General features: G+C 35.5%; 1 protein-coding gene across 16 annotated transcripts in view; it reads left to right on the forward strand.

The window, feature by feature from the left end:
- Positions 1-26,194, forward strand: part of ERC2 (ELKS/RAB6-interacting/CAST family member 2) — a 551,724-nt gene that overhangs the window by 471,047 nt on the left and 54,483 nt on the right. For 15 of the 16 annotated variants that reach the window (XM_068907565.1, XM_068907568.1, XM_068907571.1 and 12 more), the window contains one exon: positions 18,282-18,370. The exons of the other annotated variant lie outside the window; for it this stretch is intronic. The gene's annotated coding sequence lies outside the window, so the exon portion shown is untranslated. Of the gene's footprint in view, positions 1-18,281; positions 18,371-26,194 lie in introns of those variants that run through there. 16 annotated transcript variants of the gene reach the window in all.

Raw genomic sequence — 26,194 nt, forward strand, 5'->3', positions numbered from 1 at the left:
GCTGTTCAGAGAGCTGAGCAGAGTGCTGGAGCACTCGAAAGAAAGCAGGGCTTGAAGAAGATTGGTCCGAGGAGATTGTCAAAAAAAGAGACGAAAAGGAGCTCAGTTGCAACTCTGTAGTGGAAGGGAGATAAAGAGGTGTCTGATATTCTGTCTTCATAAAAGGAGAAGAAAGAACAGTGGAATTAGTACAAATATGGTATGCAAAGTCCAACGCCCGCATTATGACCTGATCTAAAGTACTTGGCAAATAAGGGAAGGTATCTGCACAGACATGACAGTGGAGAAAGTGATTGAAGTGAAACCTTCTTTTCTTCTTCCTCTTCACAAATGTTATGGCATAATTTCTACCCCAGAACTAAAAAAATAGTTGAATGCATTCCTACTCAGTAGGAGATAACTTTGTGTAATGAAAGTGCTTTCATGCTGTAATACTTCATTTGGTCTCTACTAGTGCTAAAGAGGTAATTATCACTTTTACCATTTTCAAGGTTGACAACTAAGGGGGTCTAAAGTGCTTTTTCTGTCTGATAATGTGCTTAACTAGCTCCCAGTGAAGTTGCATATCATGGTTCACTGCCCTTGATTTTTTTTCAGGACCTAAAGTGGCTGGCTTAGTGACTAGCAGTAATGTATCAGTGCAGATCAGCAGCAGATAATTTAGTCTGATCTTGTTTGATTTTATGAGTCTCCTAAAAACTTTGTTTCCACATACCTAGCAGCTTAACGGACAGGCATATGATTTCAAGCTGCTAAACTTCAAGGACTTGTTTTAGAAGGGGCAAGAATGCATGGTGGAACAAAAAAGGGTAGAATTAAGGCCAAGAAAGAATTAAACTCTGGCTTATAGTCTATTGCTTTTCATTTTGTGACATGTCTACACTGACTATTGTACATTTCTGCATCTGTTTGTGGTACAAAAAAAAGCAGAAATGAGATGACTAAGTTTTAATAACTAAAGTGTTTTCAGGTGTATATAATTCTTCATGTTCCTCTAAGAGAGAAAAGAGAAAATTTTTTAACTTAACATCTACAGCTAGGCAATTCTTTGAAGTTGTTATTATTTAAATTCCACTTTATTCATAGAGTTTTAAAAAAAAAGCCAATACCTTATGCTCACATTGTTGTTGTCTTTTTTTTAAAAAAGGAATTCTGATGTGGAAATAAATTGGCTAAAAAGGTAAGGGAAATGCAGTATGCTAATAAAGTTATCCTCCATACATCATCATCCTTGGGAACCAACCATTTTGAATATCATATGAGGGCATTAATTTAACAATGGAGACTTTTCATAGTATTCCCATAGAATAAAAGCACAGTGTCTTAACAAAAGAACAGTCATTTCCAAATGCCTAGGGAAGACAAAATGTGTTTACATTCTTATGAATGATCCTTGCCTTAAAAGTTAAGGCAGTGCACTTGCTGAGTTCAATATAGGTCACACACGATCATTTTTGACAGCAAATAAATTAATTTTTAAATATTTCATATTTTACATAGGCAAAAAACTGACAGATTTTTATTTCAAGTGACTGTGATTGCTATTGTTTCTTCTATGTAGTTGTTTTCCTGCTCTTATAGTTAGTATTCACATTCAATAACCTAAATAATGGCAGGTGACCATTATTTTAATTTCAGATAGGATTAACTTGAATCAAATTTAATGGTGGGATGTGTGTAGGAGCCAAAATACTCTAGCAGAGATCTATCAGGTATTAACCAGGCATTGCAGGGTCTCACTTTTATGTGCCTAACAACTTGATATATTTATGGAGTGTAGGATAGTGGATAGTTCCCTTTTAGTTTTTTTACAGTTAGACAAGGTATTATTGGTATGAGCAGGTATTTCCTATATGCAGAATGGGAAATACCGCTAATACAGTTAATAACCCAGCTAACAGAAGAAAAAAATTAGGAGGAAATGTTTTAATACTTAATTTAATGCTTAATACTACACTGTAATATTAAACGCATGACATCCCACAGGCTCAAAGAAAAAAATATTACAATTTGAGTGTGATGTCACCCGTCAATTATTAGACTGTGGTAGCAATACTGATAGTGATATCACACCACTGAAAACTGGAATTCATCCAACTAGGCTTGAAGGTGTGATCCACAATCCATCAATGCCAGTAGAAAGTTTACAGTAGAAGTTTACCTTTTACATCAAACTGTAAAAGCGAGTATTGCCTTCACTGCTGAAGCATAAGGGCGGTGTTCAGGTGGGCCATTCTTCTTAGGTATTATGCATGTAGTTATATACTACATTTCTCTGAGACCCCTCTGATTGCAACTTTGCTGTTATTGATGATAATAATCAATATCTGATGTTAATTAGAACTGATAACGTGTACTCTTTTTAATAAATTCAAACCTCTCAAAATAGTTTTTTGGTTAGGAACTATTAAATTTCTATTTTAAGAAACAGAGCTACAAAGAAGTTATGACCTATTCACAAATTATTTTGTATTCATCTATTTATATTTAGGTGTTTTGTGACTAAATGCACACCCTAACTTGATTTTGAATGATTCATGTAGCCTATTTGCTACTTTTTGCATAGGTTTATTTGTCTAACCATTGTAGTATTGTTTCTGCATTGTGATTTGAGGACTGAAGCACTTGGCAGACTAAGAAATGATGTTTTATAAGCTTTGAATACTGTTTGCAGTACATCTCCTCTGAATTTACAATCTGAATGTGCAAATAATGATAATATTTTGCAAACTTCTAAAAGCAAAAAATGATCATCCATTTCATTTAATTAAAATAAATTAAAAGGTGTTTAGTCAGCTCTAAACTTCTGGCAACATTCTCTCTGGAAATAATGAAGTTTGAAACTGTTTTATACTTTTTACGTCTCTTAGATACTTTTCTATGAACAATTTTTTATTCCTGTCATGCTGGATTTATTCTTATTCATGATTTATTCTTATTCATGCTGGATATCTTTCTTAGCAAGAAAGAACCCAATATTATATCAATATATTTTTTTGACAAAGATCCTTTATTATCTTGTTGTGTTCTATGTTTTTCATAGAGTTTTCCAGCTGTCATAACAACTAATTTATCAACAAACTTCTGCCTCTTTTTATTTTATAATTACAGCTTAAATTCCCTTTCTGGTTCTGACAACAAAAAGAAACAAGTTAAACGAGGTTATTATAATAAGGCAACAGTATAGGTTTGTTTTTCGGTGTTACATATTCCATATTTACGGACATACCTAGTATTCTTCCCTGTTATAAAGGTTGCCTGACCTTTCCTATTAAGAAATCCTTTTTCAGCTGCTAATTTTATAAAATCATTTGGGACACTTGCCAAGTGAGGTGTGTGTCTCAAGAGATTATAGTCTGCACAAATGCTTCCATGTGCTTAGCTGAAAAGGCTCAGCTATTTCCAAGGCAGAGAATAGAAGTAAAAAAATCCTAATAAACATTACAAGTGAAAACTTCTTTGAAAAGGTCTACCAATCCCATTGCTTGAAGACAGTGACCTGTTACTTAGCAGTGGGGTAGTATTAATTTCATGGATGTGCTTTTTGTTGTCCAAGTAAATATTTGCCCAAATTTGGCTAATTTATTGGCTTTTAGAAAAATCTCACTTTGCATGAGTTTGTTAGTTTTAGCAACTGGGATTCCATCTGCACATCGTGTGATGAAGTCTGGGGCTGAGGAAGATTTCCCTTATATTTTCCGTTCAGGGTTGCTTTTGCTGTGCCAGGTCCAGAACTAGAGCTGAGAAGTCTTCTCTTGTATCTTCTGTGCTAATTCCCGGGGCGTAGCTGAGCTTTTCCTGACAAGGTGATTTGAGGGAGAGAATGGGATCCAGAAAGGACCAAGAATGCTGAAGTACCTTCTAGTGAGAGGAAGAAGAGTTTGGGGAACATATCTCAATCAAAAAGAAAGGGTAAAGCAGCTGCAAGGGTACTGTACAGTTGAGATGATAGCTCTGTAAACAGAATAGTGGTTGGTGGTAGAGGAGAAAAAGAGAAAAACTGGGACTGCTGAGCAGTGAATGAGGAGCGTGTGTAATGGGGATGGAGGCCAGAGTACAAGAATGGGAATGACTGAATAAGGAAACTGGAGGGGGAAATTGGGACTGACTGGGCAAAATCCCTAATGGGAACTGGAGAGAGTCCAGAGAGATGAGAATAACTACATGATGACTGAGGTGCTTATGCTTAGGTAAATGAACTCAAGTGTGATAATGAAGAATGCTACAGAAAGGCCTGAATGAAATTAATAGTTTTGTTTCAACAGTAGTGTTTGAATAGTATTTATTTAACCATGCTAGAAGATAAGATGCTGTATCAAAAATGTTGGTCATGAGTGAGCACCTGACATCCATTCTGTGTACTGATTGAAGCAGGAATTGTATGGAAAAGATAGTATGCAAGCATGTAATTAAAGATTGTATCATGACTAATGAGGGGCAGAATTCAAATTGCAGAGACATTAATTCTGGAACTTTTTACATTTTGCTTATTTGATGTTGTAAGCTAATAGTGTTGTTATACCACAGAAGTTTTCTTCCATCTGTGTAATGTACACATGCTAAGGAGATTGTATCCAAGACAGTAGACGTATTTCTGGAAACTCATTGTCTAAATGAAAAAATAATGTGTGTCGGCCTTTAATCACATTAAGTGGTTAACTTTAAATCTAGGTGACATGAAGGAGGATCAGCTTCTCAATATCTTTTTAATCAGCAAAGTATTTGCTTGTTCATCACTATAAGAGGTTGAATATACAGAAACAGATTTGTTAAAATGACCAAAGCTTTAGAATGAATTTTGTCATTCTATTTGTCATTTTATTTTCAGTATGTATTTTTGTATCAATTGTCTTCTGTCAGTGTTTTATAATTATTTTGTAATCAGTTCCATTCTTTTGATAAAACACAATTTCTTTGAGTGAGTTATCTAGCCATACAGCTTTTACTGCAAGGCCTAAATGTGTCAACATTGTCAGGTAGTTCTGTGATTTTTTTTTTAACTACGAGATAAAATCTTCGACTCAAAAAGGCAAAGTAAATGACATAAATAGGCTTAAGAGACAGTTGGGTGCTTTTATGAAGAGAGAGAGTAACAGAGAATACATCAAACAGCTAAGGATGAGGTGGTTCAAATAAACCTTGGTACATATGACAATTTCTGTCTAGGATTTCCTTATAAAGGTACAAGGTAGACTAGCTTAAAGGTGGAATAGAGTATTTTTGGGATATTGGACCTGTCCCATAGGCAGTTTTTTGAGCCAATACAAGTATTTTATTGACCAAATTCAGAAATTCAGACATAAATATATAGAATTTATGGTCCGAGAAGGCAAGTTCCATGCATCAGCAGTATTTACAAAATAATAGTTGTCAGACTCTATGAAGGGGTTTTTATTTGACAGGATCTGGTTAGGAGGTTAGTATTTATAATAAACCTGAAATTGAATGTGATTCAGGAATGCCATGTTCTGTGGGTCTGGTATGGAACTGAAGTCAGAATTCTATAGCAACCAGCCACTACAGGCTGTGGAGCTGGAGAGGCAGAAGATTCGAGATGCTGCCTGTTTATTCTGTGAACTGATCTCACATGTTTACAGTTCATCTGGGAAATTTTCTATGTTTTAATTTTTTACACATTATCAGTGCAGCAGCATATACTAAAAAAGAATATATTGTTAGCAATTTTGTAATAAATATTGGAAGTATTCGGTTCAGTGCTGTAGACAGAGCACCTACCTAAGACTGTCACACCAACAACAGCTATTTTGTCTAGGGAAGGAGATCAGCATTCAGCCCAGTGTGGAAACCAAGTGTCCATCTAAAGGACAAAGTATAACTCCACTAAAACCAGCATATTTGTCTTCATTGATTTCAGTAGAGTTTGGGAAAATCTTAAACAGAGTTTTGCTCCTTAAATTATTATTGACACAGACTATTTATTAAGACAAGGATACACTTTTAATATAAGTTATGATGTAAATCTGTCTAAATCCTACATTGTTAAAGGCTGTGATTGTCCTTGCCCTCTGTATTTCTTTGCAATTCACAGATAAGATGCTGTATGAGTAGTAACTAACAGTTTAGTGTGTGCACTACCACTTGGGAATGTTGTTAAGCACAGCTGATGAGGGACAAAAAAAAGAGCGATGCTAGTTTGGATGCTCTAGAAAGAATCAAGTAATGAATTTTTACTGGGTTTTTAAAAATCTACATTTTCAAGAATTTTTCCATTTAATTTTTAATGATTTTTTTAAGGATTTAAACGTAAAGATCTGTTTAAATCAAGCAGTCTTTTAGTGGAAGAATAACAAAAAAATTGAATACCACCTAATAAATTTTCAAAGTCAGTCTGTCAGGTTTCTTCTGGCAGTGAAGCTCTTGAATTTCTTTTTAATGCTGAAATCGGTTCAAGTCAGTGAAATTTCTTTAATGAACTTTAGGGCACATCTTCAAAGAAGCCTGCAATTGAACCTGTGGAAAGGCCAATGCCTTTGAACTGTGAAAAAGAAGTTTATCCTAGATTAGCTTGATCTTTTAGTTTATTCTGCCTTCTAATCTAGTAACAAAGATCTGAGCTTCAAGAATAGCTCTGTACTGCAGTGACAACCTAAAACTAATACATTGTTGTGGATAAATTCGTTACTTCCCTAGAGGTATTGGCATTTTGGGAAGGATAGAAAAGTAGTTTATTTTGTACTGTGAACATGTCAGTCCTCATTCTTTGTATACAGATTCTGGGTATAACTGAGCACTGTATTTTCTTTAGCTTTGTTACTACTTCATAAATTGAAAATTTAACTTCATTTTTGTCTTCATTCTCTCCAACTTTTCACTGTACTTCCATCCAGTTCAGTCTTTCATCACCCAAATGTGGAACAATGTGCTATCAAAAGTGAAAAAAATAAAAAAAAATCTGGAACAAATAATGAAGTGATGGAGAAGGGAAATGCAGAACTGCATGGAAATAAGTACATTAATGCGTAGGCTCTGATGCACATAAGTCTGTTTTGAAGGACACTTCATTTTCAGTTTGAACTTCTGCTTTTAAATTTTACTGTAATATGATATAACATTTTCCTTGGTGAGTACTTGAGGAACTTTTGGTGTTAAGAGTATTCTTTTCTATATTCTTTTCTATAGAAATTCCTCTGGAATTCAGAATTTGTACTCTTTCCAGGTTACAATAAGAAAAACATGGAAGAGATTTTTAATAGAAAAACAACACTCAGTGGTTTGCAGCTGGCAATCACAATGCCTCTGCTGCTGCTTTTATTTTATTAAGTGGAACAGGTCATTTTAATATCAGAGCTGAAAATGTTCCTTCTCTTTTCAAAGTGAAAATACAGGTCTAGCAAAAATTTAAGGGACCAGTAGTTTCTTCCTTTCAATCATTTTGTGAAGCATCTTTTAATACCCATCTCGTGTAATCAAATAGGAGAAAAATGGTTATCACTCAGCTAACAAAGGAAAATATGCCTTTTGTCTATGATTATTGACTTCTGTAATTATTTCATGCATACTTTTGACTGTAGATTAATAGGAAATAGTAATGTAAATAGTATAGTCAGAGATATCTAGAAGATGCTAATTCACAATTAGATGAAAAAATTAGTATTTATAAAACTGGATTTTTGAAGAGAGAAGTATAGAAGAGAGGCAGAATATAAAATGTGGTTCAAGGAACTGAGAATAATTGAAAACATTTACACGCATGTATATGTCCATCCCGCTCTGAAAATTAAGCGATACTATATTTTCCTGTATTCCATTTTGAACAGTTTCTTTTGAGAGGAAATCCTTGCCCTATTAAACTCGAGAGGAATTTTGCCACTGACTTGAATGGCGCTATTCGCCCTTCATCTGCGAGAAGCAGTTTCTGCTTGGTATTATTACTATTTTCAAATGGTAAACTTCCCTTTCTTCCCCTAGTCCAGTTTCCTAAGGATCTGTAATCTTTTGCAACAAAAGGAAAAATTTTCTTTGTATATACTGTATAGCTGAAATGCAGTACCAGGCATAAAGGTAGCTGACCTAATGGGCTGATTCCAGCAGAGCAGACGTTTTGAATCTGGCGTTTCTTAGTTATTGAGGGTATAGGATTTTGAATGCTTTTATCCTTTTATTGGTGAATGCACTAAAGTGCTGCAGACAGAGAATGTTAAAGTGGCAGTCAGATAAACTTGTTAAAGCAGTGGGAGTTTTTCCTTTCTTTCTACGTGACTTTATCATCACAGTGGAGTTAAAAGGCAATTAGCCCTTCAGCTCTTTTCTGGCCAGTTTATTGGCATTTTACACACAACTGCTGAATAGACAGTGCCATATTAAAAATTCCAGTGAAGCTGGCCTGGGGATAACAGACTCTAAATTTCAGGTTAATGTAGGTTTCCTTAAGAGGAACTATTGCCAAAAAGCTCAAGTAAAATTATCTAAATACAGTACCTATGCTGCATGTACTCATAGTTGATGGAAAATTGTAGTAGTCTTGCTACATGCTGTGTTACATTTCCAGGGAAATATTTTTATAAAGAGTGTTTGATGAAAAAGTTTATTCCTTTAGTAGTAACAGGCTACCCACTGTGTTACTTAAGGCAATGTACATAGTGAGTAGAACTAGACATTTTCATCATAATAACAACAATTATACTTGCTTTACATTTCTGTAATTTTCATCTGAGGTCATTAAAACACTCTACATACATGCATTCCTTATTTCTCTCACTGTATGAGAAAGTGGAGGGAGAGATTACTTGTCAAAGTTTTGACCAAATTTAGCCCAAAATTTAGATTTTTTAAAAAATTCTAAATGTTGTGGAGGGGTTTCTGAATAGTAAATCAAACATCTTTTGCAGTATTGCAGTCCACAATTTTGAGAACATAAAAAGGATTCCAATTTAATCATTTTTCATCACTAGGGAGAATGAAATACAGATGCAAAATATAGAAGTTCACTACTGTAAAATAAATTGGAATTTTGATACTATTTCAGTTTTAATCTGCTCCTGCCCAAGAAAATGGGAGCTTTTTTGTAAACTTGACTGTGAGTATTAATGTGGGCACTAATGATGCATTCATTGCTTCTATGAAGAAATGCTTTTAATTAAATTTTGTAGCTGATTCTAATTTAGTGATGTTAGAACAGATAGTAAGAAATCCACTGAGGTCTGTGTGATTGCAAACCAGATGGAAAACAAAGAGAATATCTCATATTTTTAACCTGACCATATGCATTGCTTATACTCCTCCAGGTTGTATGTCACCTAAGGACGAAATCAATAAAAAGGGTCTTTTTAATTTCAGCTGATTTTTGGATCAATTCTGTTTCAAAATAGGGAGCGAAGCTGGTCGGTTTAAAGAATCAAAAGCCCTATTTCCACTGTTTTTCAGTTTGCTTGGCCACTGTAGAGAGGGCGCTCAAATTTTGTTCAGAGAATATGTGGCGGACTTAAGCTTCAGTGTGTCTTAACAATCATCAAAGCAAAGCAGAAATGCTTCCATTTGATCAGCTATATAAGCTAGCAGCTTTTTCTTTCAGTGCACAGCACTATAATTGGAAGTGAGCACCATAACCACAGGTTTATTTTAAATGACGTGTATCTGTACTGCTGTTGTGACTGTTAAGAACTCAGACTTTGCTTCTGATGCTGGTGAGGCATCACTAAAATTGTCTGTATCTTTTGTCTTTTTATACAGTAAATTCATATTGAAAGTTAACAAAATGCCTTCTCTAAATAGACATTAAGAATCTGGAAGTTAGAAAGTCGCAGATTTAAAGCAGCTCATACCATTTTCATTTTAGTGCCCTTTTCTGTACACGTTACAGTACTCCTCATTTGTACAGTCATTTACTACCCTTTCTAGAGCACTTTGCTGCTGTTCCATGCTTACCATCTATTACATCAAATAAATTAATGAGCTGCACAGTAAATCAGACAGTTGACTCTGGGAGAGAGAAACAGTAATGTTACAGGTCAACTTAGACTTATCCATTCTCTTGCTACAGATTTCTAATGCACTAACAAGTAACACAGACCGAAATGTAGGTATTGTATGTTCCTCTGATACTTCGTTTCAGTCATGACCTGTGTCAGATGTATAGAGCATTTGCAGTACCTCGAAGCAATTTGAATGTGGCCACTCCAGTGGTAAGTGTGTGTGTACTTTGGGAGCAAAGGAGGAGCTGAGACAGTCAAAGCAGTGCTGAGGTCTAGGCTAGTTCTCTGGGCTGACTAGGGAAAAATCACTTTTTGCCTCAGTTTTACCATCTACAAAATCAGGAAAATAAAACATACCATCTTATTTTACAGAGATGTATTGAAGATGACATGTTAAAGTCTGTAGAACTGTTTTGAAAATGAAAGGGACTATAAAAAGCTAAGAACTTCACACAAGTAAGCCCAGTGCATTAGCGCAAATGACCAAGACATCCACAACAAACAAAGACTTTTGAAACTGTGTCCAATGTGTGTGCATCATCTTTTCTCATATAGAAAGTAATGCTCTTCTCATACCGTAAAGCAGGTGCACAAATCAGTTTATTAGCGTTCTAGTGATATTCAGATATGGTGATGAGCAGCAGAGGTGCTCAGGAAGCAATTAGTAAAGCAGTTTCAGGGAAATGCTTGGAAAGGCAGCATTTTAAGAATTTTGAAAATATTGAAAGGCTGCTTCATTCTGTAAGAAACATTCAGCCTGTGAACAGAATGACACTGAGAGCCTAGGGTAAAGAATAGTATGTGATCATTAGTTAAAAATAATGATAATTTATAGACACCAGGGGGCAGAATTAAGGTTGCAAGGACAGCTATAAACCTGGCATTTCCAACCTTCTAAAGGACTGTTTTGTCCTGCAAACTTGTACACGCTTTTTAATTTAGATATTTGAATGGCATAGAGTTTGTAACAAATCATGTTCTAAATCTGTGGAAGCAAAAGCATTTAAATACGCTTGGAAAAGAAGTGTGATTGCTTATATATTTAAAATATGAATTTAACTAAAAGCTAGTTTAGATTTGTTTCAGCTAATTATGGCATTATGGTTTATGGACAAATTATTACAGCTTTCTAAAGGAAAAAAATCAAACAAATCCTTTCTTGAAAACTAGATCTCTTTTTCTTACTTTCTAAACTGCAGAAAATACTGCAGATAACTGCAGCTTTTATTTCCAACCTGACCTTCCATGTTCTGAAACTAATTTGCCATACTGCTGCTCAAAGTCTGCTCAAGGACTTCCTTTAGCAGAATAATGTGGTTCTTATTAAGTACATCCTATAAGACCCAGGAGGATTGCATGCAAAGGAAATAAGACGGAGACACAAATGAATTTCCATCCTCCAGTCAGATATATGATATTGATGACCAGGATGTGTATGAAGGTTATTGTAAAGAAGACAAAGAAAAAGAATTAAAGCAAATGTCTGACAAATTGGCTGTCTTCATATGCAAAGATGACAAGTGGTCTATACAACTAACTAGAAGAGATGTAGGCATCAAGCCAAGTAGTTATATAGTCAACAAGTCGCTTTGAATCACATGCTTATATGTAACCTCTCTTTTAAATAAGGCCTCACTTTAAATTACGTCATCATGAAAGACTTAAAAGCCATGAAGTTTTACATGAAAATTGATAGTTTCTCTTTACTCCAAATGTTGTTTCACTGGTATGAATTTTATATTTTTACCATAATACCAAGATATTCTGTTAAAGTGGAACTTCTTTAAGAGAATCTCTTTTCCTAGCTTTTAATGAAATGCACCAAATATAAATAATTAGCGTGAAAATAGCAGCTTTCATTTCAAAATCTGTTTCTTCCTGTAGTTAAAGTTTTTCTATATGTAACAAAGTATTTTCATGTTAACCAATAACAAAGGATAATTGGATAGAAAAATGTATTGGCGTAGCTTTGATGTAATGTAGTCCTTACAACTGCTGATGTTCTGGTTCTAATGTATCTTACCTAGTGCAACTAAATGTAGATTTCAGAGTTTTTACAATGCACTTGGTTGATGAGGAAGATTTATATTGCGCATGTGATACAGTGCAAGTGTAAATAAGTAAATAGACTCAGGAACTCAGGACTCAGGACGCCTTCATTTTATTTTTCAGAAACATACAGAATTGGGATAATCAAGATGCTAATATGATTTTCTTATTAATCTATTTTAAACCATGAAATCTGATATTTTCACCATGACTAATCCATGAAATTTGTCAACTTTGTCCATGATTTACACCAGCTCTATTTATAAAGAGAACTTGCTTGAGTCCTGAGGCATGGAATATTATTTCAGAGCATGCTTTTACTATCTCTTTGCTAATAAGTATAAACAAAATGTGCACATTGATTATATTATTTCAAGATCAGGAGGTAGAACATGAGGAACATTCAAGAGTATATTCCCCATAGCAGTGTATAAGAGTCTTAAGCCATTAAGAAGAAGAAAACCTATCATATCAGAGTTAGTAAGAATGATTGTGATCATAAAGTTTACCTAAAATAATGGGATAACTTACTTGCAGATTAAAAACATATGTGATACTTGTATGTCTTTATGTTGTAGGCTTTAGAATTAATTGCTGTCAGCAGAAAACAGACCAAACAAAAATAGATTTGCATCACTTCTTTGTAATTGGTGGAGGGGACGACTTGAATGACACAGTGAAAATAATTCTGTGTTGTATTTGGGAGGGAAGAAATGGCTATGCAACATTCACATACTGCATTACAATTTACTATATATGGGAAAGAATAAGGATCCTTTATGTAAATGTAATAACATGCAAGTAATACCTTTAAAAAGAAAGAAAAGAAGTCTCCTATGTACTAAATGTTAGTCTACTCCAGCTGTCCTCCCTCACTTTGTGTGGGAAAGACATTTGGGGAAAGGCCAAAATGCAGATATTCACAAAGCATTCGTTCAGCATAACGTCTTGATCAGCTTTTACAGAGCTGCTCTGCTCTGTACTAAGCATGCTATAAATGTACAATACATCCGTACGTGTAAATAAGTCACGCTCCCTGTGGTGATGAAAACAAAATGACTGCTTATTTAGATAACTGCACAGTGCTGCAGGTAACAGAAAAGCATCATCCAGTTGCTTCTCAGTTGGGCAGGGGACTAGAGCTAGAACTCCTGAACGCTACTACTATCTCTACATCATTTCAAATTCCTAATTATACGACTTTATGAAAGATCTTCAGAAACTGTGCACCTTAACAGCAGAGACAGCCAGCTTCTGATGTGATCCCTAGGTGGGAGCCAGCTAGCAAGAAGCTGGCCTGATTTGTGATCTGGTCTCTCCCCTTGAAATGACTGTATAGCTATTCCCATTTCCATTTAATGATCAAAACATCATCGTCTGTCATGTTCCCTCACTGAAGCATGTGATGGGAAATGCCAGCTTTGTGATCAGATGGCAGGTGAACTTCTGGTCATGTGCTGAGGGAGGGCTCAGAGTATGCAGCCTTCAGGTGTCTCCTTCAAGTGTCCTACTGTTCTTATGTGGCTGCCCAGGTTAGAGGTTCAGCTCAAATGACATGCGGGGAAACTCTGTGCCTTTTTTCTTCTGGTTGACCTTTTCTCAGTCCTGCCTCCTTACCACAATAGCTTATGTTCTGAAAGGAACCACAGCTTCTTAAACTGATTTCTAAATGAAAACAGACAACTGTATAATTGATAGCTGAACAGCTAACAAGGTTTAACTAAACATCTGTGAGTTTCCAGAGAGCAGAATGCTATCTCTTATGAAGAACTGAATTCAAAACAACTAATCACTGTCACTCAGTGCAATCAGTCTGAGCATCAGATCAAATTAGCAGTTAATGAGTTAAAAAAAGAGGGGGAAGGGGATAGGGTATTTCTTTCTATAATGTGCAGTTCATCTATGGAACTTCTTGCCACATGATGCTGTGAGTACTGAAGTTCATACAAGTTCAAAAACTGATTTGATGAATTAATGGAAGAGAAAATGCATTAGGGGCTCTTAGACACTGAGATATTGCCTGCAATGCATAAAATGTGTGCTTTGAAGGTTGCATGAGCTGGGAGACTATACCAGGAGCCACCACTGGAGAAAAGGTGCTGGAGTGGATGGACCTGTGGTCTGCTTCAGTGTGGTTGTTCTTTAGTTCTCTGCCAGGTCTCCTTCAGTCACCCCACCATCCATTATTTTATGTCCACAATGCCCTAAAAATCAAGGGGAAGTGTGACCTCTTACTCAGGCTGGAACCCTTTTTCGTGACCCATGAACAGAATTATAATTTATTTCAATCTTACTCAAGTCATTTGTCCAGAAGGCTAGAGATGCTTTATAGAGAGAAGATAAGAATTTGGGGAAGACATGTGAATGTTTTACACGTAATGTTTTACCCTTGCCTAGCTAAAAAGCAGTTGAGTAAATTTTTTTCTGATTCTTCTCAAAATATTGCACACAGTATGAGGCTGAAAGTATGAGGAATTTCAGCCTCTAAAAGATATTTTGAAAATAGTGTTAATGAAAATAATTCTTTAGAATGAAACTAGGATTTTATAAAATCCCATCCAATTTAGAAATCACAATGATACATTGATCTTTTATTTTCATGAAGTGTGTCTTATCTTGATAACTCAATACCTATCTTTATAAATGCAACTGTCCCCTTCAGGACCTTAAAACCTCTATACTACTACTTATATTTTTACATATACTTATATACATATATTTTTACTTTATATTTTTACATATATTTAAGCTGATATACATAGAATTGTCCAGGACAGAATTGAAGATGTGTGAAACTACAAAAACTTCTGGCTTTTTCCATTTGCTATATCTTTAAGTAAATACTCTTGTGTTTCCTGCATTGAACTTCTTAAAAATTATTGTCTTTATGTTATACAGGATTCGGTCTTACATAATTCCGAGGCAAATGCTCTACAGTATAAATTAGATCTGGAGAATTTATCTAAATGTTTGTTGAGTACAAAAGTTCTACAGCAAGGTCTTTTCCTAATGCATACATTTATCAGCTAAAATCTCAATTGTTTTGCCTGTATTATGTCACTCACGTCTGGAAAGAACAGCTTCCCGCTGTTTGTGAAGCTGATCTCCTGCTGCTATTTAGCCACTTGTAGGATTCTGTCCCAATTCCTCTAATCCACTCTGTTTCAATAGCACCATATTTGGACTCCTTCACACATTCTTTGGCTGCTCTGTTTGTGATGCCTGATGAGCTGAATTAGAATTTTAATGTTCCGTTCAAAACAGAAGGAACCTGTTTGTTAAATGGGAGTATAACGAATACTCTCCTCAGCTACCTTGGATAGGATTTCCACACATGCACTGTATTATTTTCCTTCAAGCTATTGTCTAGAAGTTTGGGGCACTATTTCGATGTATTGTTTTACTTTATATAAATCAGATCCAATTTGAGGTTTAATGTTGCAATAAGGCCTGCTACCATCTTAAATTGTTTCTTTCCTGTTGTAACTGCTCATTCAGAGTTCATTACTCCTTGTTTCCGTTATGTCAAAGGTTTACTGATATCTTTCTGAGCTGCTTGTGCAAGTCAGGCCTAACCGAAGGAGAGAGCCTGAAGGGCTCCAAAAATGATATGTTAGAAGTGATACCAAATACACAGAGTACACTGTAGGGATTTTTGCCTGACTTTCAAGAAGTCGGCAAAGACGTGCTTATTTGCCAGTAGCTGTTTTCTGGATCCTCACATAAAGCAAGATGTAGACAAAATAACTTAAAACTTGATTGGTTTACCTTTATGCACATTGTCTGTCCCTTTATTTCACAGCTGACCCTCTTAACTTCGGCAGAACTCTAAGTTAGCACTAGAAATAGGGTAGCAGATTATGATCCTTATTAAAGCAGAGCTTGTAGGCAGATTTTTTAACAACTCTTCTTTCTTTATTAAGATAAACTTGTCGTTGAAGGTGCATGGGATTTCAGTTACTGAAAAATAAAAACGGTTGATTTTTTATGATAATTTTACTGTAGCAAAATAAGTTCCTTGTACACAATGTAATATTACATGCATCTCTGTTGTAAAATTTTAAAAACTTGCAATGCAGTATATATAGCTTACCTATGTGTATGAAGAGATTAAAGACATTAACCAGCTGAAATGTATTTGAATAATTTCATAAAGTGTCTCTCACTTGTATCAGATTTCCAGCACTGGACAATTTAGAACATTTTTAAAGCACATACCACGTTTTTCTTCACTGTAGTTTCCTGCAGTCCAGTGCTCCCTTGGTGTGCTGAATCATCACTAGCAGGCGCTACTGGAACCAGGCCTTGATGAGAAACACCATCTCTTGACATGCCAACTCATGAATGGGGGTAGGGATGCAAGCAGAAATGGGAAAAGACAGCAGCTACACCAGTTCTGTAAAATATAAATTACTAGCAAGTTTTACAGATAGCAATGGAACAGAGAAAATAGTGAAGAAAAAAGAGGAAGGGAAAAGTCTTGAGAAAGTGAAGATGAAACAGGGAGAGAGGTAGAGAAATACGTGCAGAAACAATCATGAAGAAAAGTGGGACAAAAAAAGTAATACATGAACTCCCATCTTGCTTGCTTTTGATAAGTGACATGCATATGATTTATTCGCAAAGGTTTCAACATTTCTAGTGATAGAGATGCATGAGAAAGAAAGAAGTTTTATCAAGGGATTTACTTTATATAGTACAAAATGAGGAGATTTTTAAGTGACCCATCTATGCAATATCAACTTGAAGAGGTTTGCGGTTCTGCTGCTCCTTTTCTGTTTGTACTTTAAAATTAATTGAAAGCCTCATTGTTTTATTTAAACTGTGAAAGCTTCCAAGGTCAATGAGTGAGGTAATTGACCTGCCTGTTGTAGGACAAAAATATGTATGTTAAATTGCATAATTAGTTTTAATTACATAATTACAGTGTTTAATGTGTGGGGGTCAAAGGTTACTATTACATTTAGTAGTCATGGCAAGAAACACAAAAATAAGCAACCTAGCTTAATTCTGTATTTCTTTAGGTCTTTATAAAAGGGGTCTACTGTGATCTATCCTTGACCTTGGATAGTTGATGACTGTAGCAAATAACATATTGCTGTTATACTTTTTAGAATCATAGAGACACCTTTGTAAATGGCTAAGTGACTTTACCAAAGACTTCATTTAGATTTAGAGTACATGAAAGTTAATCAGCACTGGGAACTCGACTGACAGCAATTTAATCTGATTGGGTAAGGTAATTACATGATTACCAGGAGTGTTTATATATGCACAAGGATATTTTTATTGGAAAAAAACCTAATTGCTTTCTTACTGAGAAGAGAAAAAAACAAACAAATTTGTTGTCACAGGTTAAGAGGACATCCTTCATTCCTTGAAATAGTTTCTCTTCATCTTTTAGAGACAAAATGAACTCATAATTCTTTGCAAATTTGCACTGGGATTATGTTATTTATTCCTCTGTTTCTAAGCCAGAAATAATGCTATCATTGAACTTGTTTTGTTTAAGAAAGTCATTACTTACACATTAATTGTGTGATACCCTATAGATGTCATGATGCTTGTAATTCATGATCTGTTTTACTATGTGTAAGTGCTGTTGCTTAAGTACAGGTTGATTTCCCTAAACCTAAGGCTCCGTTATACAAGTGGATATTTGTGGGGAGAAGGACATTATTTGTTTTTCCATGGTGGTAAAAAAAAATGATTTACAAGATAGGTAGATAAAGAGTGGTGTTCATAAATGCTAAAAAAAAAAGAAGTCTCATGTTAGGTGCTCTGAATGGTCCCTTAGAAAACGCTATTTCCGTCTATTGACAATAGAGGGAGTGTTGGGAGATGAATCTTCATAAACAATCATTAACCTTTATGAATACCTCCGTGAAGTGCACTAGAGGGTAGAATCCCATTTGGCTTAATAAACAATGGCTTACTCCAAAGCCTATTGAAGTAATGGATCAGGCCTAGTCTTGACATTTTGTATAGTTGTGTTGAAGAGACATAAAAAAATTAAAACTTATAAGAATAACTTCATATGTCTTCGGTAACTTGGACACATTCTGTCCGTGGAAATAGGATGAAATCCTCTAATGACCGACCCCTGACAAATTAGAATGTTACTGAAACAAAATGTTAAAGAAGAAATAAATGAATTTTTAAAAAGAACTACATAATTATGCAAAGAAGTTCTGTCATGCATTCCTTGTTACAAAAATAATTTGTTCTCCCTTCTGCTAATTTTTCCCTAATTAAGTTTTTAATAAAATATTACAATTTTGAATTGTTTTTCCGAACTAGATGATCCGGTCACTGTTGGAGGCACATAGCCACGGCAAAATCTCATGCTGTACATTGATCACCTGTCCAACCTTTGCCTAGAGTGTGATCCCCAGTTCCTTCAAGAGATCCATCTTTACCTGTCTATAAAGAAGAAGAGGAGGAGGGAGACATCTGGGATATTCAAGTATCAAAGTTTAACACCAGAGCAGGTTGACTCTCCATTTATATTATTCTCTCTCTATATTGCTAGTATTGGAAAATTGGCTGAAGATTTTTCAGTAGTTATATAGTATGCTCTGAAGTTTTTACCAAGGTTAAAACATTTTTGTTTAGATTCCTCACTCACCAAAATTACATGCATGTTTTTCATAGTTCTGTAGTGTGAAATTGAACCCAAAGTCATTCTGCTATTAAAGAAACTAGCTAATAATGCGTATGCATGGCAGCTTGTACGTGTCTCTTGTGCATACACTTACCGCGAAGACCAGAATGGCCTGTTTAAAACTGTTCAGTGTACTGCAATTTTTTACCATTCTGTGTTTCGCGCATACAGCTGAGTGCAGGTCCTCAACAAGTACGCTCATTTTCATGCACTTGCTTCAGGCATATTATACGTCCTTCTTCCTCATTCTTCCTCTTCCCTTTCCAAGAGGACTTTGATATCCACAAAACAGACAGAGTTTTGCTTACTGTCCTAAGGACTGCCCCTTTAGGAGTCTAGCACAGCCCACACACGCTCCTGGAAAATGTCCAACTTGTTCTTGGAGCAGAATGTGAACCTGTGACCTTCTGGGCCTCCGGCAAGAGTGCTGCCTACTGAGCCACCAATACCCAGGCCATCAATAAGTTTTAAATGCCAGTTGCAGACTTCACAGAGATAATGACTTCAGTGTGTAAAGGTTTTGTTGTGGAGGCTGCAGTCTCACATATGGCGTGACAGAGTAAATATGCTAAAACCATGGAGAGCTGTTACATAACTTGCCTTGATATAACAGTTTTTGTAATATGTTTCAAGGCATGGAATATTATTTAAAGGGACACTGTTATGTAGGCTTAGGCCCAAAATGAAGCTATTATGAAAAGAATGTTTAGCAAAAACAGAAATACGTCCATGAAATTGTTGAAGTGGGAATTTCAGGGTAAACTTGCTTGGATTTAAACAGTCGCCTGCATGACATTGCGCTGTTGTGCTAGGGAATGAGAACCAGAAAATGAAAATACTATTAAGTGAGAATCAGAAACTGAAACTGACCCAAATTAAGATTCGAGAAGTCTATTATTGTTGTTAAACTTTTTAAAAATGAAAGGCTACTACATACTAAGAAAGATTAGAAGAAAAAAAACCAGTTCTGCCTTTGTAATTCAAAGTAGCGTTATTGACACAGGTAAATAAATGCATTTGTGTTTAAATATTATGTTTTACTTGTTTTCAAGTAAGTTCTAAAGTAATTTTAATATGAAATAAGCTTTTAAGTTTTTTGGCATGATCTATATTTTCAATTTAGCGTTAAAATCATACAGAAGGCATATCGATATTTGGGTAATTCAGATCATTAAATATGGCTGTTATTCCCCTAAATGTTATTTATGAATGTGGATCCAGAAGGAAAACTTATAGACAGATTCAAGACAGGACTTATATTATGAAAAGGCTGTTAGATAAATTGCATAAACCTTCTTTGGAGCAAAGGCTGGGAACCCAGGACTCATTTTCCCAGCTGAGTGCCCAAATCACTAGGCTACAGACTCTTGCTCCCTCTTGTGTTCTTTCTCTGGCCCAATGAATCTTGAATTATTTTCTGTTCAATGATATAGTTTCAACAGGAAGGTTTTAATATACCCTTATCCTCGTCGCAGCGTTTCACACAGCCTGTGGCCTAGTGATTAGAACGTTCTTCTAAAAGATGTTGCTTTGAATCTTAGACTGAAGAAGGAATTGAACCTGGGTGTTTTGCTTCTGGGATGTGCGGTCCTTCTTACGAGGCTAGGAATGACTGCTCTTAATATACTGTTTTATGAAGAAATAGCACCCGAAAAATGTGATAGGGAACCCAGCCTGGCTGGTGGCTGTTAGGCTTGTTTTGAGAACTCCTGTGTCTGGCAAATCTTACTAAAGAAAACGGTATTGTGTTTAGAGAATAGACACCTCAAGGCTGAGACAGGGGCCGTGAGGGCTACCATTTTGGATGGAGGTGCCTAAATGCTGCTCATAACATTTTTAATGCCCATCTTTTTAGCGCTATGATTAGTTTAATAGTTCCTTTGAATGTGGAACTGAGGGATTTAATGAATCTGTTTTTCAAATGTAAGCTAACTTTAAAAGAATGTGTTATCATTAAACCAGATGATAGGAAGAATTTGTGATTCAAAAATGCGCTGACAAGTATGAACCATAGGCAAACACAATGCATTTTGTAAAAAGTGGAATAGCTTTCAATGTGTTAATGCTTTTCCTGCAGTTCTGTAGAGTACTGTGTATTAGATATGAACTCAGGAGTATTCAACTATATTAAGTGCATTGTGTTTATAAAATAAATGTTGGTCAAAATTTCTGACTTAATTCTCAGACGATCATTTTATTTTTTTCAGTATGTATGTTTTCATTAAGGCCTGAGGTTTGAGTCCTTATTCATACAAATGCATTTACCTGTTTCACTGGGATTGTTCTTGTGGGTAAGGATCAATCAGATCCACTTGTGCCTAGGATCAACAGAATGAGTTTGTTTTTTTTTTAATTGAAATGCTAATTTTGAAAATGACAGCTGTGGAACATTTTTAATCTAAAGCGCTACAGATGGTATACAATTAGAACTGTGGATTTCCTTGGCAGATTTTTTATTGTTGTTTTTATCCGTTTAAAACATTGAAGGAATAATGTAATGCATTACAGATTTGTTACTTTTCTGGCAGTAGATGTGTCACCTGGTTTGGTATCCAAATATATTGCATTGTGAACTATTACTGCTTTGTAGTATGGTAAATTGAGGGTAGAGGAGAAATAGAAACTTGCATCCATGGAAGCCATCCATAGAAGTCGAGTCTTTCTACCTCTTCTAGAGTCTATAATCGTTGTACTGGGGCTTTTCATATAGTAGGGTAGCACTCAGCAGAAGTAGGAAGGATGCAATCTGTATCCCAAAGAAGATGGTACTGGCTGAGCCAATTGGTGTGCCGTTCGTTGGCAGTATTTGTGTTTCCCCACACAGGACTTTCATTGTCTCATAATCCCTCTTTAGAAGGGCTACCATTTGCAGCACAATACAGTTTAATACTACCTCTCATTTCACAGTGAAGAGAGGTTAGAATGGTAGAGACTATAAGTCAACATCATATTAATGATTTTATGTGCACTGGGGCATGTGTAGGGAATGGTTTAGCACAATGTTGGTTGATTGCTCCAGAAAAGTGGATGTTTGTCAGTATGTTGGGGGGGGAAATCAATGGGTGCTTAGGTATCAGTGTTATGAATGTAAGATAAATGGCTAACGTACACTGTGATTGCCTGTGTAATGACGGAGAGAGAAAGAAAGGCCTGAAAGAAAACTGGAGTCAGGAAATTGAGTAGAAGAGCAGAGAAAACTGTTGGAAGCATTTCTACAGAAGTGAAAATGCTTAAAAGCTATGTCTGGATGGAGGGGGAATCTTTGGAGGTGAATAAAGGTCTTTAAGGATGAATAAGATTTGTGTAAGCAGGGTAAACAATATTACATGATTCTAGTTGATTTGGATTTGTGTACTTTGGGAAGCCGTGCATAAGTGAGTTACAATAATCAAATGTTGTGATGAATAAGCATTTTGGTAGAGTAAATAATCAGAGTAATGTAAGATATGCTACAGAAATGAAAAGCAGACTTGTAGTTAAAATGATGTGAAAACTAGTAGTTAATTTGGGAATAGTGTATTTTCAAGATTACAGATAAGGATGGGTTAAAAAAAATCACAATTAAGATGAGTTATGTGCTGGCTAGAGCTCAAATTAAAGGCCTTTTCTTCTCAGGTATGAAAATTTTCAATTGCATTGTCACTTAGCACAAGAAAAGTAGTATGGGTGCTTCTATGCTTTCCCTTCATCAGTTTTAGATGAAAATGCTTTTCATATTATTGCATATTTTATTGTTCTCATTTTACATTTATACTTACAAAGAAATTCATTGACAGGTGATTAGTGGCAATGATTCTCCAGCCTTACATCTCTCGATGTTTTATTTAAACAGAAAAAGATTTCATGGCCTGGTGTCCCTGTCCCCTCTTTAGTGTTACTGCAAAGAAAAAAAAAACGGTTCACAAATATCTGAAATATATTTGCATTTGCTTTTGGAAATACTGGAGCTGCTTGGGAATTTTTCAGGTTACAAAAGTTTTGATAGAAACTGTTGAAACCTGTTGAACCTGAAATCTCTCCTCTATCAAGAACAGTTTAAAGAAACTTCCTTTAGGATGCTTTCATTCCAAGTACTAGCTATTTTATTTAAAATGGAACTGCGCAGCAAGAAACCTTGAGAGAAATCTGCATTACAATACCCAGAGCCTAATAGTTAGGGCATTATCCTTTAAGACATGCAACTTTGATTCAATTTCCTTCTCTGAATCCAGCTGAATAGAGACTTAAACCCGGCTGAATATCTAATGCATCCAAGGCAACTGTCATTACCACTGGACTGTCTGTAATATGTAGGGTATCTCTGCTTTTGTGGAAATTGTGAAAGGATTTGTCCTAATACTAACAAGACCTTTCTGAAATCTCCAAAATACTTATAGGCTAGAAAAAAAACCACTTGTGCCCAGCTTTTATCATAACCCCCAGGCTGTAAAGAAATGCCTGTAATAATCATTATTTTGTATATTCATACCAGGCCACATTTATTAATTTGGACCCTAAACTGAATCTCAGTCTCAGTCTCCGTATAGAGCTGATTTTCCATGCCTCTGGTTATGCTTGTCAGCTGTCTCAGATTTTTCTGCTTTTCTTATATCCACGTTTGTAATGGTTCAGCTAAATCTGTCTAGCAGTAGCACTTGGGGCACAACAGTAGTGTACTCAATGGCATTTTTCTATATGGCTTTGTGTCCCTCTATTTTTGCACCTTATACTCGATTATGACCCGGTGAACGCAGTGGCGATCATGCTTCTAGTTAAAGCATGTACCTACTGAAAAAAAAAAAATCTGAACACTGTCATAAGCAGTTCGATTGTGTTTTGGACCTTGTTTTGGAATATGCAATTGGTGATGGGCTCTGTGAAACCGCAGGAATCAGGGCGGTTTTGTGCCCTGTCAGTGTGTAGGTTTTCTGCAGAGAATTCCAGAAAGGATCAGTTACCTTGGTAATACGTCCACCAATATTTATTGTGTCTATTTCTTTGCACAAGCTAGCAAACATTCATCACAAGGGAATGTTGGTCATGATCAACCTGAGCTGAATTTAAATTGGTGACCTAAAGGTTAACGTCTCTGTATCCCATTACCACTCCCTTGAGCTGTCCAGTCCTCCTACAACTGTGTTTAACTCCATTTTTATTTTATCGGCGTCTTTGGAGGAAGAAAAGTCTGTAGCAGTATTGACTGTACAAATACCATGAATGCCCTGTTTAGAAAGAAAGATGTCAATATGACTTTCACAGCTTGTCAATACTTGATGAACGAGGATCGGAACAAGTATTCAGATGCTGGACTAATAACTTTAACCATCCTTTTAGATAGCTTTAATCCAGTCATATGGGAGCGTACGCAGTGTAGCAGCCCCAGTGAAACATGAAACTCTGAGAACAGCTGAATAAATTTAAACACGTTTTTGTACATTCTAACCTTTGTCATAAAAATCTGATAATATAGAAGAAAAACTAATAACACTTTTCATTTTGTTATTCTGTACAGTAGTTGAGAAGACTTAACATTTCTTGTGGTTGCTGACTTTAAAGAACTAGTGAAAATTTTTAACACTACTTTTTGCCCCATATGAAGTCTATTCTTTCTCACTCATTAAGGAATGAATCTGGTTTCTGTTTTATTCAATATTGTATATACATCTCACCCATAAATATTTAAACTAAGTAAATATAGAATCTTAAACATGGAATATGCTTTCATTCTAAACTGCTGGCTGTGGGGGAAGGAAAAAATATTTTATTCAAAGATCAGTGGTCCCTTTGGAAGAGAAAAAAAAGTGTTTCACCTAAAAATTGGATAGAGTTGTGTTTGCTGTAGGGCAGCAAACTTTTTACCAGATTATGCCTATATTGTTGTATTTATACGTGTAAAGTTCAGACTATAAAGGATCTATGGGAAAGGGTTTGCAGATACTTACTTCAAAAACACATGGCTGGTATTCAGCCCCCATTTCTGGGGCTAATTTAATTCTTCATCTCCATTCAGAGTGCCTCACTGTAGCCTACAAATGCAGAACAGATTCCCTAGTAATTTTCTTTCTTGGAAGTACAGTCATTTTACTTCTAACTGGGAATAGCATGAAATGGAAATGCGTTTATGATTGTGCTTAAAACCAAGCACCAAACAAAACAAAAACAGGAACAATCTGAAAGATAGTTCCATAACAAATTGATGCAGAAAAATGCAGAAATATGAAGCATATTGCAAAACGCACAACTGAAATTTTCTCCAGGAAGATTTCCTTTAGCAAACTGATTTTTGGAAGCAATGTAATGTGGCATACCAAGAGTACTTGCATTAGTTTTGCCTTTATATCAGTCAAAACTGATAATGCAAATTCATGTTTTTGATTTGATCCATGTAAGAGAAGTTCAATACATATATGTGCACAAATATGTATACAGTAGATCTAGATCTTATTCTTTTAAGAGTGTTGTAAAAATGAAATTATATGAAGCTGAATATAATCTAATATTGGACCTTTGTGCTTTACAATATTAAGACTGAAGGTTTATGTGACTCTGTCACATGTGTCTTACTCACTCACTCTTTTTCCATCTCGCTAGTGCAGTGTGAAATTCTGAGGGATGCCCGAAGTTGCATCCTGAGGCATAGTCCCGCTGGGGCTTTCTTGAGAAAAGACAAGCTCGTTGTTATGTTTTGGGGTCTGTGGTTCAAACTGTAGCTTGTGTAGGTGGCTAACTGGTTAGACCAGCCCGTTCTGTAAAGTCTGGCTCCTCTTGTGGGCAATATATCTTTGAAACATGATCAAACAGAATAACCTTTAATTATAAAAGATGTCTTTTATAAACAGACAGTTACAAATACAGCACTTGCTGTTTACAAGGCAAGATTGTACAAAATCTCAAATAAAAATGGAAAGTAGAGGAGTAAAAATTACTGTGCATTACAGAGAAATAATTAACTGCTGGATATGAATGTGCTCTGTTGAATTTGGTGAGATTAAATAATTTTAAAAGGGATACAAAAATCCAACCTTTATTTTAATTGATTTTTATCTATAGATCAATTGCCTGAGCTGGAGCAGTGGTAGAGGATAGAACAGTATTTTTAACACGTTGCAGTGGTTATTGTTTACTTTTTTGTGCTAGACCTCTGTTCATGGAAATCAACGGCAAAAGCCTCATTGATTTATAAAACCTAGACTGGAATATATACAGAAAGCTACATTTATCTATTGTATAATAGCAGTAACCAAATGTACCTTAAGAATTAAACTGCTATTTAAAGACATTTTAATCATGAAAGTGAGATGCTTCATGATGCTTGGTCTTGGAACATTGCCATAAGACTGCTATACAAGCTAAGCTTGTAGCATATACTAATGAAAGACAATAAGTTATGATCTTCACATATTAAAGAAAAATGCTTAAACAGAAATTACTGCTAACACTGCTTGCAGAATTTAAAACTTAAAATTACAGAATGGTTTTATCTGTATTGGGAATTTCCTGACTTTGGGGAGCATGATATTTCAACCTTGATGTTGAAGCAATGTGGTTTATTAAAATTTATTATTTATGA

Source organism: Struthio camelus, chromosome 14 (genome assembly GCF_040807025.1).
Source record: "Struthio camelus isolate bStrCam1 chromosome 14, bStrCam1.hap1, whole genome shotgun sequence".
NCBI classification, from domain to species: domain Eukaryota; kingdom Metazoa; phylum Chordata; class Aves; order Struthioniformes; family Struthionidae; genus Struthio; species Struthio camelus.